Consider the following 17943-nt stretch of genomic DNA (forward strand, 5'->3'; position numbering starts at 1 on the left):
TGTATTAATATACTTTAGAGAGTTCTGGTAAACTACAACTTTATATAATGACTGCAGTAGATGTGTAAATGTGTGGTGATGTACAGATTTCCTCTTCTACAAATAAAGCATGTGAAGTCAATAACACCTGATTAGTGAATACCGAGAACACTGTCCTTCTGATAGATGCATATCTACATATATCAACATACTAGGATCTGATTGCTAGTTTATAACTGGTAGTGCTTTGAAGTGGTGAAAACAAGTCAAGATTTGCCATGCACTATGGCCACCTCCTGCACAGATTCTACAGACTAAATGTTGTATCATCACATCCTCCCGTGTGTTCTGTGGTGAAGTTGAGTGACTCTTTACCCCCAACCAGGAACAATATCTAACCGTAAGTAATTCTCAGCCTCTGAGTAATACACAACTTTGCAAGAAAACAGCATAGGTTTGTCTTTATAAGAGAAAAGTAATGCTTTTTTTTCATTTGTGATTCTCAGTAAAAGGCAGTAGTAAAGATGGCTTCAATAAATTACAAACAGGACTTACATTTACGAGGTGATGACTTTGCTATTAGGAAATCGTTAGGAAATGAACACTTTCCGCTAGTTCTGGAAGAAAATTGCTTAGCCAGAACTTCATGTAGTGATATAATCACTGTTATATGCATTACATACCTTTTAAAGGATGGCATGCATGCTTTGGTACTTTGTGGACATACAGTATATACAAGATATAATGTGTCATTCAGCAGTAATACCCTTTAAAGCCTATGCAATCACAAGAGTCTTTACTTACTGACACCCAGGAGATAATTTACCAGTACAGTATGTAATTTCAAAATGCAGCTAAATCTCATTGTAACAATGGATGCTGAAAATTTACACTGTGATAAATCCTACAGCTGTGCTAGTGTGGGAATTTGGCCTGACCGACTGAAATACAATTAGTACAATCACCATTCTCTGGATGCTCATGTTACATCAGGGTAGTCAGATGCCAGATGGCATAATTCTACCCTTTTCCCATACGTTTCTTAAGCAACCTCAAAGTTCAGCTTTTCTGTCACAGAGCTTTTAGCTTAATGGCTCTGATTAGTATTAGGGGGCTGAGGGAGTGTTTGAAAAGGTCCAGATGCTTTTTCCCTTTTAAGAGGGCTATACTTTTCTGGCATGCAGCCGGAGAGTGAGAGTAAAGAAAGAAAGAAATTACAGTCAACTTCAGAAATATGAGCAACTTTTGTTAGAATAATCAATGTTAAAAAAAGCACTTGATAAGCAATATTTTATAATTAGGTTTTTTTTGTATAGTCATCATATAATAAACAGCTTGTTATTATAGGCATGGTGACCTTTGTGGTTCGTTGCACTTTGTCACTGTGCATTGCAACAACATACTCATGCATGCAATTTCTGGAACGGTTTCAACACTTCCAGACGTCTGAACTGCAGACCTGCTGATTGTGTTAAATGATTCCTTAATGATCTGCATTGTGTTTTGTATGGAGGCATTGTATCCATAAACTGAATCATATAGGTTAACAACCATCAGTCTGTTTATGTTAAATGCTCTCATATTTGGTCAAACTATAGAAGTTCAAACTATAGAGAAACTGTAGAAGTTCAAACACCGAAACTTTTTGATGCTTTTATTGTAACAAAGCTGTGAGGATAAAATATTTTCCTTCTATTTGAATTCTGTTGTAATGTTTATTTTATGGAATTAATTCTGTGTATTCTCTGCCAGGATACCAATAATAGAAATAGTGTAATAGCTGTAAATATGTTGGTTGTCTTGAACTCAAACTAGGCCTCGGGGTATGATCGAGAATGAATGTGCTAACATTCATGTTGGTCTTGGCATAAATGCAGACTGAATCGACTACTAGTGGGTTGCAGCAAGATAAATATATATGTATGTATGTATGTATGTATGTATGTATGTATGTATGTATGTATGTACTGTATGTATAGATATATATGTATGTATGCGTTTGGGGGATGGAAAAGGTATATATGTGTTATGAATTGCCTGTGGACCCTTTAAGTGCAGCCTGACAAGAAGAAAGTAACGGCCCATCACATATGCATGTTCTGTTCCCTTTGAGGTTCACTCTTTGGCCCAGCCAAAGCCCAATCTGGTAGTGATTGAAAGGATGACATCATCAGAGAGCATGCTGTTGGAAGGAGAATGTGGCAGGGAGCGCTGTGCGCGTGTGTGCTTAGGGACAAGGATAAAGGTAGGTGGGGAAAAAAGTAATGAAAAGAGTGTGTTTCCTAATAACATTACACGCATTTGATGTTTTATTCTTCTGTGCAATTAAATGAAACCATCTTCTCTTGTTTTGCCTGTCCACTTATGCTGCAAGTGAAATTATTCAGATGCACTGTGTGGCAGGCTAAAATGTTACTACTGACACCAGACAGTTAGTCTGCTGTCTGCCTTCATCAGTCTGTTATCTTAGACAGGAGGTAAAATGGAGGCTGTGAACAGTGCTGACACATTGCGTAATGATTTTTTCTTTCCTTCTTATGGGCTTTCGCATCTCCCCGAAGCAGCTGTGCTTTTGTGGCTTCTGCCGTGAGAAAGTTGATCCGATTAGTAAACTGCTTACGAGTTAGGCTGACCTGGAACATGGGGCCTGTCAGGCAGATGAAGTGCCTTCTGTATGCCTATTTGTACTGATCCATAATCACACTGACCCATGATTGTCTCTGCTTCAAACAATGATGCATATAGCCAGTAAAAGATGAACAGATCTCCAGAACAGAGCTGCAAAATGTCATTATTTTTTGCAATTCAGAAAAATCTGTCACATCCAAAGAGGGTCTGTGTCTGGAAGGATGAGCTCAGGGTTCGGACCGACTTTGTTTTTTTTTGTTTTTTTTTCCCCAGTACTTGGTGAATCATAAAGCAGTTCCGTGTGTGTGCGAGCGACTTTGAAGAGGACATCATATTGATGTGTTTTGAGTTGGACTGTTCTGGGTCTGCCTCCCACCCTCTTTTCTCTGCTCCACTCTATATGAAACCCTATACACTCTCCAACACTTTGGTCTGACTTGAAAGGACTAAACATAGACGTGTGTGTGTGTGTGTGTGTGTGTGTGTGTGTGTGTGTGTGTGTGTGTGTGTGTGTGTGTGTGTGTGTGTGTGTGTGTGTGTGTGGAGGGGGGGTAGGGGTGGATTACATACAATTCCAGCTGTGCAGCCCTTGTAACACATAATTACTATACTGTTACGATATGCAGTTTGCCATAGTACTCTGTGTGTTATCAGTCAAGTCTTTTTTATCTTATCACCTGTATTATTTTCTTGCTTTGCCTTCTTCCTTGCTTAAATTTGAGAAGTACTGAAGTTACTCTTAGCAAGTAATCAGAAAAAAATCCAAAAATATACAGATATGTGTCTATTGTTAGATGTGGGCATGTGGTAGCCTAGTGGTTACGGCTTTGGTCTACCAATCGGAAGGTTATGAGTTTGATCCCAGAACCACCAAGCTGCCACTGTTGGACCCCTGAGCAAGACCATTAACCCTCAATTGCTCAGCTGTTTAAAAATAAGGTACAGTGTAATGTAAGTCGCACTGGATAAGAGCATCTGCCAAATAATGTAAATATAAGATATATTGCCATGTTTAGTAGAGAAAATGAATGATTATAGAGTGTAGATTGTGTGTATATAGTGTAGACTGTGCATTACAGTTTTATACAAACAAATAGAAGAATATAGCCCTTTTCCAATGTCCTACTTATTTTGGCTAGTCTTAGGTCTTTTGATTGGCTGTGGTGATGTAATCGGGTTGGACATTTTGTTGAAACCTGGCAACCCTGAGCTATTAGCTATTAGAGATATTTGCTCTTTTTGCATATCCTGTATCCAAGACAGTTCAACAAAGACATATCTAATATTTAAAATGAGCCGCTAGATTATATGCTGGATGACAGAATGTCGTCAATAGATAACCTATATAAACATTATAATCATGAGCCTCTGTCATTATTCAATAACTACATTAAAATTACTAAGCATCAAACAAATTAAACAAACAAACAAACAAAAAAATGTGATTATAAGAGGAAAAAAGATCTGGACCCACAGATAATTACTTTTTATGGAGTAATAAGGATTTGTTTCACTATTCTAACTCTTTATATATTAATATTTTGTAATTATCAATCATATTCAAATGGCAGTTTAAGAGCCATTTGATCCATAGCTTTGCTGGAAATGGTGATGTCATATCCTTCTGGTTATACTTTCAAAGACTTGAGTTCCTTTACAGCATTTCTAATCTCTTTTCTCTAGTCTGGTCCTGTATTCTTCGTGGTATTGTGTTTTCCCCTGCTTCATTTAGCTCTCTGCTTGTTTCCTGACCATAGCAATGGATATGTTGACTTTGATGAAAGCCAAATAAAGCTCCGCATTTGGCTCTATGCAACTTCCCTGAGACCTCACTGTTACAGGTGGACTGTTCCAAGAGATAAGGCTTGTTATTTATCCACCAAAACAAAACAAAGAAAAAGATATTGCTAAGAATCTTTTATCTGGAGGAGACATGAAACACTTTTGCTCTTCTCTGAAATGACACTGGAACATTTGATTTGTGGCATGAAAGGATTTTTATTTTTTTGTGAGTGATACATTCTGACATAATGTTCTAGGTTTAATAAATGCACAAACAGATTCCTCTGGTTTAAGATGTTCTCTTATCAGGTCCTGGAAAGATTTTGAGTCCAAAGCTTATACGATCATCAAATGCAAGTGCTAATGAAACGCAGGACATCCATTGGGCCACCAGACGACTGTGTAGTCTCTCTGGATTCTGGATAACTAGAGCTACACACCATGTGTGAGTTTCTGGCTGCTTTACTTTTTGATGTGTGACATTTGTCATGAAATGGCTATGAAAAATATTTTATGGACATCCCTTAATTGAAAAGTGCCTGACAGGGTGTCCCTCTGTTATATGACTATAGCTATAAAAAAAAGCCAGAAAAAACCTAAGTATCTTTTTAGGCAGGCTTGCCTGCCAAAGCTGGAGGCCAGAAACCAAATAATTAATTGGCTTGTGTCCTCTGGGTTGTATAACCCACAGGCATCGTTAATGAATAGCAAGCTCATGGCTCACAGTTTTACCATCCAAACAAGTGTATCCTTCTTTCTCTTAGCTCTTCCTTTGCAATGATCCTAAATAACCTGTTTAAATGTTTATACTGGTACTTATATTCATAAAAAAGTGTTATAGTAATAATATTATTTATAGCTGCATTAAAATTAGTGCTTATTACTTTATTTTTGGTTATACTACTACTACTACTACTACTAATAATAATAATAATAAGAAGAAGAAGAAGAAGAAGAAGAAGAATAAGAATACTTTTTTTATAAAGCACTTTTTAAACAGCCAAAGCTGAACAGAAAGTGCTGTACATCATAAAATACAGATAATAAAATAATTAAACAGTAACAAAATAAAATAATGACAGCAATAATTCGGAATTAAACAAAAACCAGGGAATAGAAATCCGTTTTCAACCGGTTTTTAAACAAGAAAACAGTGGGTGCCTGTCTGATATGCAGGGGCAAGTTGTTCCATAACCTAGGAGCCGAAACAGAGAAGGCTCAGCCTCCTCTAAGCTTCCTCTTTGACCGTTTGGTTTCAAGAAGCATTTGATCAGGTGACCTATGCCAACTGGCAGAATTGTAGGATGAAGCAGTTTAGTAAGATATGTAGGGGTCTCACAATTTAAAGACTTAAAAACAAATAATAACACTTTAAACTGAACCCCATAATACAACGGCAGCAAGAGAAGCGGTGTTATATGGTGTTATTTCCTTGCAACAGTCAAAAGACGCACAGCAGCGCAAGACAGAGAAGATTGGCTAAGACAAATATAGAGTGCCCTACAGTAATCCAGTTGAGATGTAATAAAGTCATGGATTACCGTCTCAAATGAAAAACAAAAGGTTTTATTTTTGCCAGGTGCCTTAGGTGAAAAACGCTGGACTTCACCACTGCACTAATTTGGCTATCCGATTTAAGATCAACATCCATTTTATAGCCTAAATTAGACACCACGGGTCTAACATAGGATGCCAAAGGACCCAGGTCAACAGGAAGAAACTTACAGGAGCCACGTGGGCCAAACAGCCTCACCCCAGTCTTCTTATTATTAAAATGGAGAAAATTCACTGCCATCCAAGGTTTAGAGTCAACAAGACATGAAAGGAGATGTGCGACGAAGAGATTTGGGTATCATCTGCATAAGAGTGGAAGGAAATCCCATGGTGTCTAAGGATGGTTCCCAGGGAAAGCAGATAAAGTGAAAAGAGTAATGGCCCCAGAACTGAGCCCTGTGGAACCCCATAGGTCAAGCAAGCAGTGGAGGATTCTAGACCACCTAGACCCACATAAAAAGTTCTGTTTGTTAAGTACAGTAGGAACTGAACTCTGAAACAGGGCCACTGACACCCACGAGTTGACCTAGACGAGATTTTAAAATGCAGCTGTTAGGTCCAGCAGGACAAGGGTCACAAAATCACCAGTATCAGCCGCAATGAGGATGTCATTAAAAACCCTTAACAAGCTGACTCTGTGCTATGCATTTTTTTTTGACAGACTGGAAAATGACAGACTGGAAAACCTCCAGGATGTCATTTTCATCCAGAAATGATTTCGGTTGTGTGTAGACAAATCTTTCTAGGACCTTAGAAAGAAAGGGAGTCTGGAGATAGGCCAAAAGTTAGTAAGTACCAAGTGATCTAGACCAGGTTTCTTAATATATGGTTGTACTACTGCATGTTTAAATTCAGCAGGAACTACACCAGAAGATACTAAGCTGTTAATTAACGATACTGAGGACCAATTGCCCTATACAAGGGAAAACCTCTTTAAACAATCTTTAAATATCAAATATTAAATAAATATCTTCTTTAAATATCATTAAAGAAGTCCTAGCATTTTATTTTCTATAGTGGAAATAATGTTTTAGCTTAACATAGTGTTCAGGCTTCATCAGAAAGATGGTGTGTGTTTTAAAAAATAATATATTGCTTGACTTATCAGTTGATCTACTCATTCGTCTGTCTCCCTGTGTTGTTATCCGGTGGGATCTCTATCCCCTCTGTCTTTATTCTTCCATTTATTTGTGTTCCACGTCATCTTTCCTCAGTTTTAATCTTCAGCAGAGAATTTAATTAAATGTTTTTTATTCGAATGACCAGACTGAATTCCATCCAAGTGTTTCATCAAAGGAGAGGAACAAAAACATTTATTTTGTGCTCTGTCAGCTTAATGTTGTCTTTTTTCCATGGCAGGACTAGAAGAAGCAGAGTTGGCACTTTTTTCAGGCTATGCTGACAAGTACACATTTGCTGACTGATCTTCATTAAGCTCTTATTCGTTGCCTCATTGAGGAAAAGGTTACCGATGTTCAAACTTCTGATGATTTTTGTTCACAGAGAAAACCTGATGACACACAAATGAGATTTATATTTATCTAAAATTCCTTGATTCCCACTTGCCTTTGGGTTAATGGGATAATCTACAAAAGTATGCTGATTCCCATCAAATACATTATATCTGTGATGAATAATGATGTGAACTATTTCATTGAATTGTGGTCTTCTCATCAAGCAGTTCAGTTAAAATTAGTTTTGCCTGGTGAACACATTTACTGTATAAATATACACCCTAGCATTGAACCACAGTCTTTCTTAAGTACAATAAAGGGGTCTCTTGAACAGTTTGCTCTATAATTTTTGTGTTGCTTGGCCACTGACATTTATCAGCCCACACAGCTGCACCTGCACTTCACTCTGCTGAATGATGTTCCTGGCTAAAGTTCTTCACAGCGTCTTATAGTAGCAAATGACCAGACCTGCCACTCAAAACCAAGCTGTAATCACCAACAGAATCAATATTTTGGGGGTTTATTTAAAGACAGTGTTGCTCAAATGCAGTCCTGTTCTACCTCTACACTGTCCCTAGCATTTTGTTGATGTAGACATAGATTCAATTAACTGGCATGGCAATGGTTTGCATCCTACTTGGATGGTCATTGATATCTGCTGACATGGTGGTGCTCAACATCTGCTCCACGAGACTCTGCACTGGTGTCCCACAAGACTTAGTATTTGGTCATCTTCTTTTCTTCCTCTGTACTTGTTCTCTTTTTTATATGCTCACATGGGTTCTCATACCACTGCTATGCTGATTAAACAAATGAAAATCAAAATGTGCATACACAATATGTTATGTTCATTAAAGACATTATCAGAAGAATATAAAGACTATAGCTACACACAGACATGCCTTTCCCAGGGATGTGAGTACTTCCTCATAATCTTTGGCAAATATGTATATATTCTAGCACATCCCAAGGCTGAATTAATGCATGTAACATTAATAGCATGATCAAATAAGTCTTTGTGAATGTTTAGAATTGACACAACTAATCCAAAGATGTTTCACACCTGGGAAAAAAATTATTTAAACACTTATTATAATAAACCTAGTGCACTATTCTGAAGTAAACACCGCCTATATTATAAGCGATATTATTAACAAAAATACATAAAAAGGTACAGTAATTCTGGCTTGCTTGCTAGCTAATTTAGCCTTTGCTTTCAGGGATTCAGTAGCATGATCGGTCCATTAGCTAGTTAAATAGATTCAATGTTTTTAGATGCATTATTAGCAAAGACTTTTCCATAGACAGTAGCAGCATTTACATATATTTAACATGACAGACAATTGGTACAGAGCATCAAAGTGGCATCTTAAAGCTTAGATCTGCCTAGCTAGTCTAGTCTAGTCTAGTCTAGTCACTCATCTAGCTACTGTAATTACTTTCCTGCACACATATCCTTAGGTTGAAATTGTACACTTGCCCAATTAGCTGTCTAAATAGCTTCTTTTCAACCAGTAATGACAGATCAGCTGATTGATCAAATGTGCTTTTGATAATGACACCTTAAAATACGATTACAATGATACAATGTGTTTTCTGTTCCAGTAGGGTGTATATTTAATCGTGCGAAAAGGTGCATATTCACAATGGCACTGGCTACCACCTTGACGAAACATGTTCTTAGAACCAAAAATAGAGCCTATAATTTCCTGTCCTTATGGAAAGATCACATCATTTCCACACGAGTGCAGTGAAACTGCAACTAAGATCTAGCAGGTAGTCATGAATATGATGGATTACATGAAAATATGAGGTGGAGATTGCAGCAACAGCTCTTTTCCAGTAAAGCCAGGCTGACTGTTTATTATTAAAGAGAGTGTGGGAGAGATTCTTACGTCTGAATGTCAAAAAAAGTGGGAAATGCTGTACGTGGTGGTGCAAGAGTTTTTGTTGTTGAGAATGTCTACTTATTTATCATGAAGCTGTTTGATCCAGCTGAAAATGAATGACCACTGTTATGATGGGAAAAGTTTTTTTTTTTGGTACAAATATTTCCTAGGTTAGTTTCTAGTTACTGGTCCCATTTTGTCCACAAATACAATACAAAACATTTTAATAAGTTAAATGTAATAAGCTTAAAAACACAAAAATCTGGCTTTGATAGTTATCTGTGATTTATAAGACTAAAACCAGCATTATACTTATACTAAAATTACTTCAGCGTGTTTCTCATATAAAGTCCATAAAGTAGGCCACCAGTGATATATTGTAGTGCTGCTCTTACCAAGACAAGAACCAGACTTCCACTTCCAAGCAACACCCAATGATTGTTCAGCCACTTTCATAACGCATTGGCCGTTTTCCTGAAGGGCCACATCAGCAAGCAGACGGTGTCCAACATGCTCCAAAAAATGTCAGTCACTCGTAATACATATCAATGGCTATGTACGCATTGTGAGCATCGGTCTGTTTCTTATTATTGCTTTTGACACACTCTTTTATTTAATATATTAAATGATTGAATGCACTTCAATCTGGCTACTGTGCTCTTGTGCACTCACACATATACACACAAATTGCCTGACATGCTCAGTCATAAGAAAAAAAGTGGCTTTCTAAATAAACCAGTGGCATTAAGCGCCATTGTGTCTCGCTTCCCATTAGAGAGATTTCCATTGGGAGCTGGAGCCACTTTGTTGTAGGTGGAAGTCAGAACCACTTACTGTTGCTCTCAGCTGTTGTATTGTGTTCAGAGGGTGGGAAAGGGTGTGTGTTTTTAGCTGAGAACAGGACTACAAGGTCAGTCATGAGTTAAGGAGGGGGAAGTTTGAATGATCGTACCTCTGGAAGGCATGTGATTGGGATTGGAAGTGAAGTTAGGGAAGTTTGGGGTGGATGCAATGCAGTGTTTTTAGTTCAGCCATGCTGACTCCACATATACTGTAGCACCCACACACCACGCTGTGAGTCATCGTGCTGGACCTCTGTGTGTGTGTGTGTGTGTGTGTGTGTGAGTCAGTCTGCATGTGTATTCATCTCCATAGAAATCTATGGAGCAATTGCATGACCGACTATAATGTAACTTCCAATTGTTACAGTGTTATACATTAATGTTTCATATCCTTACATTTACATTTATGTGGTATATCATATCCAATCAATCAGCACTACTTTTCAAACCTTTAGAGTACATGACCTATATCATTATTGGTCATCCACACCGAGCTCCCTGACCTAGAGCTCCCTGACCTGCAGGACATCTACAGCACGCGGTGCCGGACCAGGGCCAGGAAGATTGTAAAGGACCTCAGCCATCCCAAAAATGGACTCTTTTCCTTGTTGTGTTCAGGGATACGCTTCCGCTCCTTGAAAGCAAACACAGAGATAATGAGGAGAAGCTTCTTCCCACAGGACATTCGGAGCTTAAACCAGGAAACACCCAGGATCTGGATCTAGTACTGGACTTCTCTCCTTCGCTGTTTTTCTGCACACCTTTTTTTGGACTATGACACTTTAACTCTTGACTGTAAATTTAATTCAGCACAGTGACACTTTATACACCTTATACACACCATACTGCATATGGACACTTTAAGGACAATAATTAAAAACAGACGCATTTATGTATATTTATGTATCTACTTTATTTTTCACTTATATTTTCATATTTTATATTGGGTTTTTTTTATATAGTTTATACTTTTTTATTTATCTACCTCCTTTTGGTTATTTTTTAATCCCTAATTGCATTCCTTATGTTTGAATACCGGACAGATGCAAAAAGCATTTCACTGCATTCCGTACTCTGTATGTATGTGTATGTGACAAATAAAATTTGATTTGATTATTGATTTCCAAATGATTCCAAATCCACTGTAGCACCTAGCTTTTAAAAGTTATATCACTTTCGCAAGCTTCTGCAAGAGTCCTTGCTGTGCAGCAGTGCATCTGAACATATGGAGCCAATCTGGCAGGTCACTAATGACTTGAGCAGGTGGCAGGAGACATGAAGACTGACCACAAATTAAATGTAATTATAAGTAGGGAACTTTTGTTTGTATGTCTGCATATACCACAACCTCAAAATGTCATTCTCTATTGTTGTCTGAAGGCTCATAAATGTTTTAAACCAGTTCTAAACAAAATAGACAGATAGCTGACTGTTGGCAGAATCATATCATGGTGAGTCACTGAGAGCAGGGCTGCACTAAACTAAATGAGAGAAAGAGACAAACAGACAGCAAAGATCAGGCAGTTCATCCTGACTGATGTGTTGCATAGTCTACCTGCTTTTTCTTTTACTAACTAGGCCTTGTTAAAGCTGATTCTTAAACAATCTCTTTTTTAAGCGTTCAATGACAAAAACCCATCCTGGTGCTCATAAAAACCTCATGCAGTTAATATTAACGTTATGGTATCTGAGTGCCTAAACAAGCCTATAACTGTACACTATGGAGGTAGAAAAAAGCAAATTACCATATAAAGTTCCACTGTTAGCATCTGGTTTGGAAGAACAGGGTAAGACACACTTCAAAGCCTTTTACCTTAGTGTTGCATTTTAACCTTATTGGAGTTGAAGGCATTCTGTCTTGGCTATGTTATTATAACACTGAGTCTTTCTCTGAAATGTTTGGTTTATTAGCTGGTTGGATGCTCTCTTACTTAAAGCAGAGGTTCACTGCAAGTGCCAATATTATCTGTTAGCTATTCACCAAAGAGCTCCATTTCATTTAGCCTGTTAAAAGTCCTGGTACTGGACTTCTTTGAGCAATTACATGTGAGTGCTCTGGAAAAAAAGGACCAAGGCGAATCTCTAAGTAATGAGAAAAATGTTACTTAAGGGCATAAAACGTACATAGGCCTACTTTTAGAGCAATTGCAAAGCCAGCCAACCCCTCGGCCTATTAATACAAGTGGGTTATTGGCGCTGTCATAAAGCCAGAGAATTAGTGTGTTCACACCTTGCCTCTTATCCATTTCCTCAACAAAAACAAAGCAAGTTAGTGCAAAGAGCCAAATAGACCTGCCAAAATCCCCTATAGTTTTTTTTTGGCTTGGAGCATTGTGCATTATTGTGCTAAAGCATCAAAATTTATGACTCTAAAGAAACTTTATTTCTCTCCTTTTCTCATTGTGCTGTGTATGAGTGTGTGCCAGCTTGGAGGGAGTGTATAGTAGAGGTATTCCTGTGTGTTGGCTGCATAGAAACATCTGGCTGTAAATGTCTGTGAATAGCAAAGATCCGTTCCCTTTGGTGACCTCAACTCTTTCAGTTATGTAAAGAACTCAGTGGCTGTTAAATTTCCCAAATCATGCATTCTAAAACCATCATTTGAATCCACCTTAAATCATTTAAATAATGTGTAATTTGGCTACACTCACGTTGATGTTTTTATGGTACTTCATCATGACAAATTTTGCTACTATACTTTTTTACTTTCCTCTTCACCTTACATTGACCTTGTTGGGAAAGTGTGTGCTTAAATTTTATTCTATTTTTTATTTTTTTTATTTTAAATTGTGCAACAAATTAATTTGCTATAGGAAAGCTTTGGGGTTGTGAAGGAGTATAACCACAATTTGTCTAACAAGCACTCAAAGAACATTGAAGAATATGAAACGCATGATAATTTTGCCTTCCATACCAAATTAAATTTACACTTTGACTTAAAGTCATTTCACAAGTGTATTTTTCAAAATATTATCAGAAAACTGATTTGTATAAGCAGCAATTAGCATTAGAAAATCATTCTTGATAAGCACTTTTGATAGGGGTCATAGAGTACATATAAAAGTATGGGATTGATCACTTTATTTAAAAAAAAATGAGAATACTTAATACTTGTTTAATTTGTGCTGAATGATACAGCTCACCTTAGCTCTGGTCCATAGAACAAGACTGATAAGAAATAAAAATCATTTCTTTCGGGGGAATTTATGACAAAGCAACAGGGTTAAAGTACGTGTTTTCCTCATTCTTCACGCATATAACAGATGTTGTGCACATGGTTACAGAGGCTTGAGTACATTATTAGTGTGGGATACTGGGTGTGTCAGCTTGTCACGCAAGAGAGCAGAGTATTGTGTAATGTATGCAGTTGTAATGGTCTGATGTACATGCCATGATGCCATCCATCTGGTAGTAATACTACAACAGTGGTGAACTCACATTTAATCAGCTGTGGTACTGTAAATGACACGCTGTCAGATGTACACCAGGAGTAGTAATGTTTCAGTTGCTCAGACCATTTGGACTATAAGGTGAGTGATTGGGCATATACAGTAAGTGAATACAAATTTTATAATTTTAAATTGAAATGAATATAACTTTATTCACTATAAACAGATATGCTTAAACATATTCATTTAAAGGATACATACGACTACAGTAAACATACGAGGTGCACTATTTGGGATTTTATGAAGGGTGGCAAAAAGGACATCTGACAATGGGGTGTGTATCAGGGTCTGGGATACAGCATAACAAAGGTCATGCAAGCTTGATGTATTCTATCATTTGGGAAGTTGTCGGAAATGAAGTTAACAGGATAAATGAAGAGTTCAGTGATATAGTTGTAGTCTTCATTCATTCATATGTAGTAAATTCAATAGCTATAAAAACTCATAATGAAAACAAGATCAATCGTGTCATGTCAACTTTTTCCACCCTCAATGTAAAATTACAACATAAAAAAATTAAAAAAACGGGGGAGAGAAAGAAAAAAAACTTACAATAACTTACATGCATATGTATGCACACCCCTAAGCAGTTATTACACCATGTTATTTTTGGGTTAGAGTCTATCAGCCTGGAACATTTTGACTTTGCTATATTTTCAAACTCTTCCTTGTGAAAACATTATAATGTTATCCATCAAATAGTATGAGCATGGACTGTGTATAGCCAAGTCAGGTCACCACTCAAATCTTTGGTTGGATTCAAGTCTGGACTCTAGCTAGGTCTTTTTTTAAAAAAAAAAAAACATTGATCTTCATTTCAAAGCTATTCTTTGTTGAATGCTTTGGGTTTATTGTCTTTGTGACAAGTGAAATAACTTTACATCTTCAGCTTACTAGCAGACACATGATGTTTTTGACTAGAATCAACAGGTTTTTAAAACTATTTATGATTACCTCCAGTGTGATTAAAAAACAATAAATCATAGAAAAAGGTTCTGACTGAAAAAAGTCAGCCATAATGTACGATGCTGCCACCACCATGCTACATTGGGTCTGGTGTTCTTTTGGTGTTAACTTGTGGAATTATTATATATTATACATGCAACAAGGTTTGGGATGATTTATTTAAGCTTTGATGTTTTCTATGAGAAGGGCTTCCTTCTAGCCACCCTACCCCATAGCCTAGACATGTGAAGAATATGAGAGCTTGTTATTACATCTGCAGAGTAATCAGTACTTGTCAGACATTACTGCAGCTCCTTTAATGTTACCAGTGGTCTCTTGGCAGCCTCCCTGATAAGTTTTGTCTTGTTCTATTATAAATTTGAAGGGATGTCCTGTTCTTGGAAAAATCCTGTGGTGCTCCCTTTTCTCTGTTTGTGGTTGATAGCCTTTACAGTGTTCCATGGCACATCTAATGTGTTGGAAATTCCTTAACACCCCTTTCCTGTTTGATACTTTGCAAATAGTTGGATACCATGGATGATTTACAAGCAGTCAGCTGAAGCTAAGAAGATGTAAAGAAAATCCTAGGTTCTATATTAACTGAGTCATGAATGAAGATGGATAGTATCATTCACTGGTAAGATGCATCTTGGCCCAATCCTGTTCGCACGACATTGTCTCTGTGCACAAACAAGGAGCTTAAAGTCATGGTTTCTCAAGAATAGTGTGAAAGAACTTGAGTGGCTTGCACATGGCCCTGACCTAAACACTGTTGGGATAAACTGAAATGCCAAGTGCACCCGAGGCTCTCTGGCATGACATCACTAAAACATTTGTGATTGAATTGCGGTCCAAAATTCCAAAATCTAGTGGAAAACTTTCAAAAAAGAGTGGGATCGTTTTATCCAGAAAAAGGGTCAGATATTCACCGTTAATGCCCATGGTTTTGGAATGGGATGTTCACCAAGGACATATGGGTGTGATTGTTAGGTGTTGACATGCTTTTGGATGTATAGCATATCTAATTGTTAAAGACAAAACCTGGTTAAAGAGTAAGCCAGTCATTTTCCTATAGCAAATCAAATATTCACAGAGATATGACAAAAAGGGATTTACTGTACTGGAGAAAAAAAATGTACTTCCTCTGCAGATGGTGCACGCCATCAATCAGATTTGCTTCAATCAATTCAGAAATGGAACCGCAGCAGATTCAGGCATGGCTGTGGAACTCAAGATGACCAAAAATCTCTTTAAAAGACTCTAATAATTAATTTCATAATTTTTAAAAACAAGAACCTTAAAATTAAGTGGAAAGTTAATAAACATCATGTGTGTTTTTTATCAGTAGCAAGTATAGCATGAAACTTGGCCTGGGTGAAGAACATAAACTAGTAGAAAAAGATTCCCTTCATCATTTCATTATTCATCATTGCAAAAGCTATTATTTAGTCACAAGGCAACTTTTTTCCAATGTAACAAAAAATAGCTGATGTTTTGCCATGAATTCTTTTGTGTAGGATAAGCAGGATAAGCATTGTAGAGAATGGACGGATGGATGGATGGATGGATGGATGGATGGATGGATGGATGGATGGATGGATGGATGGATGGATGGATGGATAGATACAGTATACTGTAGTTCTCCCTGCTCTCCACTGGTCGATTATCCTTCACACAGGCTCAGGGTTAGTATATAATAGTTATATACTTATTTATAGTGTGTGTACAGTATATATAGCCACTGGTCACCTTGATAAGAACAACTTAATAAGATAAAAAGAACAATGGAGAGCAGGGAGATCTACAGTATACTGTACAGTATCTATCCATCCATCCATCCATCCATCCATCCATCCATCCATCTATCCATCCATCCATCCATCCATCCATCCATCCATCCATCCATCCATTCTCTACACTGCTTATCCTACTGTTTCAGGAAAACTGAAGCCTATCCCAGGAAACTTTTGAATGCCAGACTATAGCATGGCACACACACTCAGTGCATTGCAGTGCATAAAATCATTGAGATACAGGCGAAGAGCCGTTGTTAATGCTCAGCTCATAAATAAGTGGAGATATGAGATCTCAGTGATTGATATCTGTTTATGCTATACTCTGTGCATCCTGACAGCTAAAATTCTTGTTATTGATGCCATATTCTTAGGTCATTTTTTAAAGGCTTGTCTGCTGTCATATGTACAAAGTGTGTAACTGCTTTGCTCTGTTTTGATAAAGTGAAGGCGCAGGACATTTTGACAGCCAGTATCTGATCACAAACTGAACTGATTGGGCTTACGCACATTTTGCTGTATCATGTAATCCCTATGGCATGTTCTACAGGTATGCTCATGTTTTTGCACATGCATGTACCCCTATGCAACACCCAGACATAATATAGAGCAAAAACGGACTTCTATATACAGACATATTCTTTCTTTCTCTTACACAATCCTTTAAGCACACGTGCATATACATCATCCACTAGCTAAAGAAAATAATCACACCGCACGTCACAGTTTAATGCAGCGTGGCTTGAGGCATTCCAGTGACAGGATAGCCATCTGTAACACATACACTCAGTACAGGTGCCAGTTTATAGGACTCATTGATTGCAGTATTGTGTGGTAGGTCTTGAAATGCTACAAGTAGCATGAAATATGGACCAAATCAACAGTATGTGAGGTCAATGTACCGTTTCGGGTTTTTTAATTGATGCTGTGACGGTTAAACTGTTAAAGACAAATAGTTAGTTTTAAAAGAAAAATAAAGCCTAAAACCCTCACATGTTGTGTGAAATTCAGTAGAATCTTTTATTTTAAGTTTTATTTATTTTGGATTGAATTTTGTAGGTTTTCACCATGACCGTGTTGGTCTATATGAACATTTCCTACATTGCCCACAATGCTGTTTGACTTCCTGTTGATAGTAGCATCAATAAGATTTAGCTGAATTGATAAAGCTCAGATGTAGAGTAGTGGTTTCCCTTAAGGACTTAATAGGTATTACTACTGTTCATGAAAAATATCAGAATTCACTGACCAGTCATGAATGGCATTTAGTTACAGATAATATACTTAAAAGAGGCTTTTACCTTGAAAAGTGAGATGTAGCAACATTCCAACTTTCTTAAACCTCATCTCTATCTATGGACAATACAACAGTCTGTGGATAAATAAGAAGTCATGAGAAAGAAGAACTTGCATATAATAAAAGTCTAAAGGAGCACATTTGTTGGGAACTCTTCAATTAAATGTATTTGCAAATCAAGCTGGGAAAGCTGAAAATGTTGTGGTGACAGGGCTGGAAAAAAGTTGCTCAACGAAGAAAAAGAGTGCTTTAAACAGATGAAATTTGGGCCACAATATTGCCTGTACACATGTGGTCACAATTTCTTTTAGACATATCTGTAATGTTTCCG

The 17943-nt window shown here is 37.3% G+C and overlaps 1 long non-coding RNA gene across 1 annotated transcript in view; it reads left to right on the forward strand.

Annotated features, from left to right (window-relative positions):
• The first annotated feature begins 309 nt into the window (after nt 1-309).
• The window catches only part of LOC125140290, a 34033-nt gene continuing 16399 nt past the window's right edge, over nt 310-17943 (forward strand). Inside the window, exons 1-2 of the long non-coding RNA XR_007139580.1 lie at nt 310-379; nt 2093-2224. This is a non-coding gene — a long non-coding RNA (uncharacterized LOC125140290). The remainder of the gene's footprint in view (nt 380-2092; nt 2225-17943) is intronic.

Source organism: Tachysurus fulvidraco, chromosome 26, assembly GCF_022655615.1.
Source record: "Tachysurus fulvidraco isolate hzauxx_2018 chromosome 26, HZAU_PFXX_2.0, whole genome shotgun sequence".
NCBI classification, from domain to species: domain Eukaryota; kingdom Metazoa; phylum Chordata; class Actinopteri; order Siluriformes; family Bagridae; genus Tachysurus; species Tachysurus fulvidraco.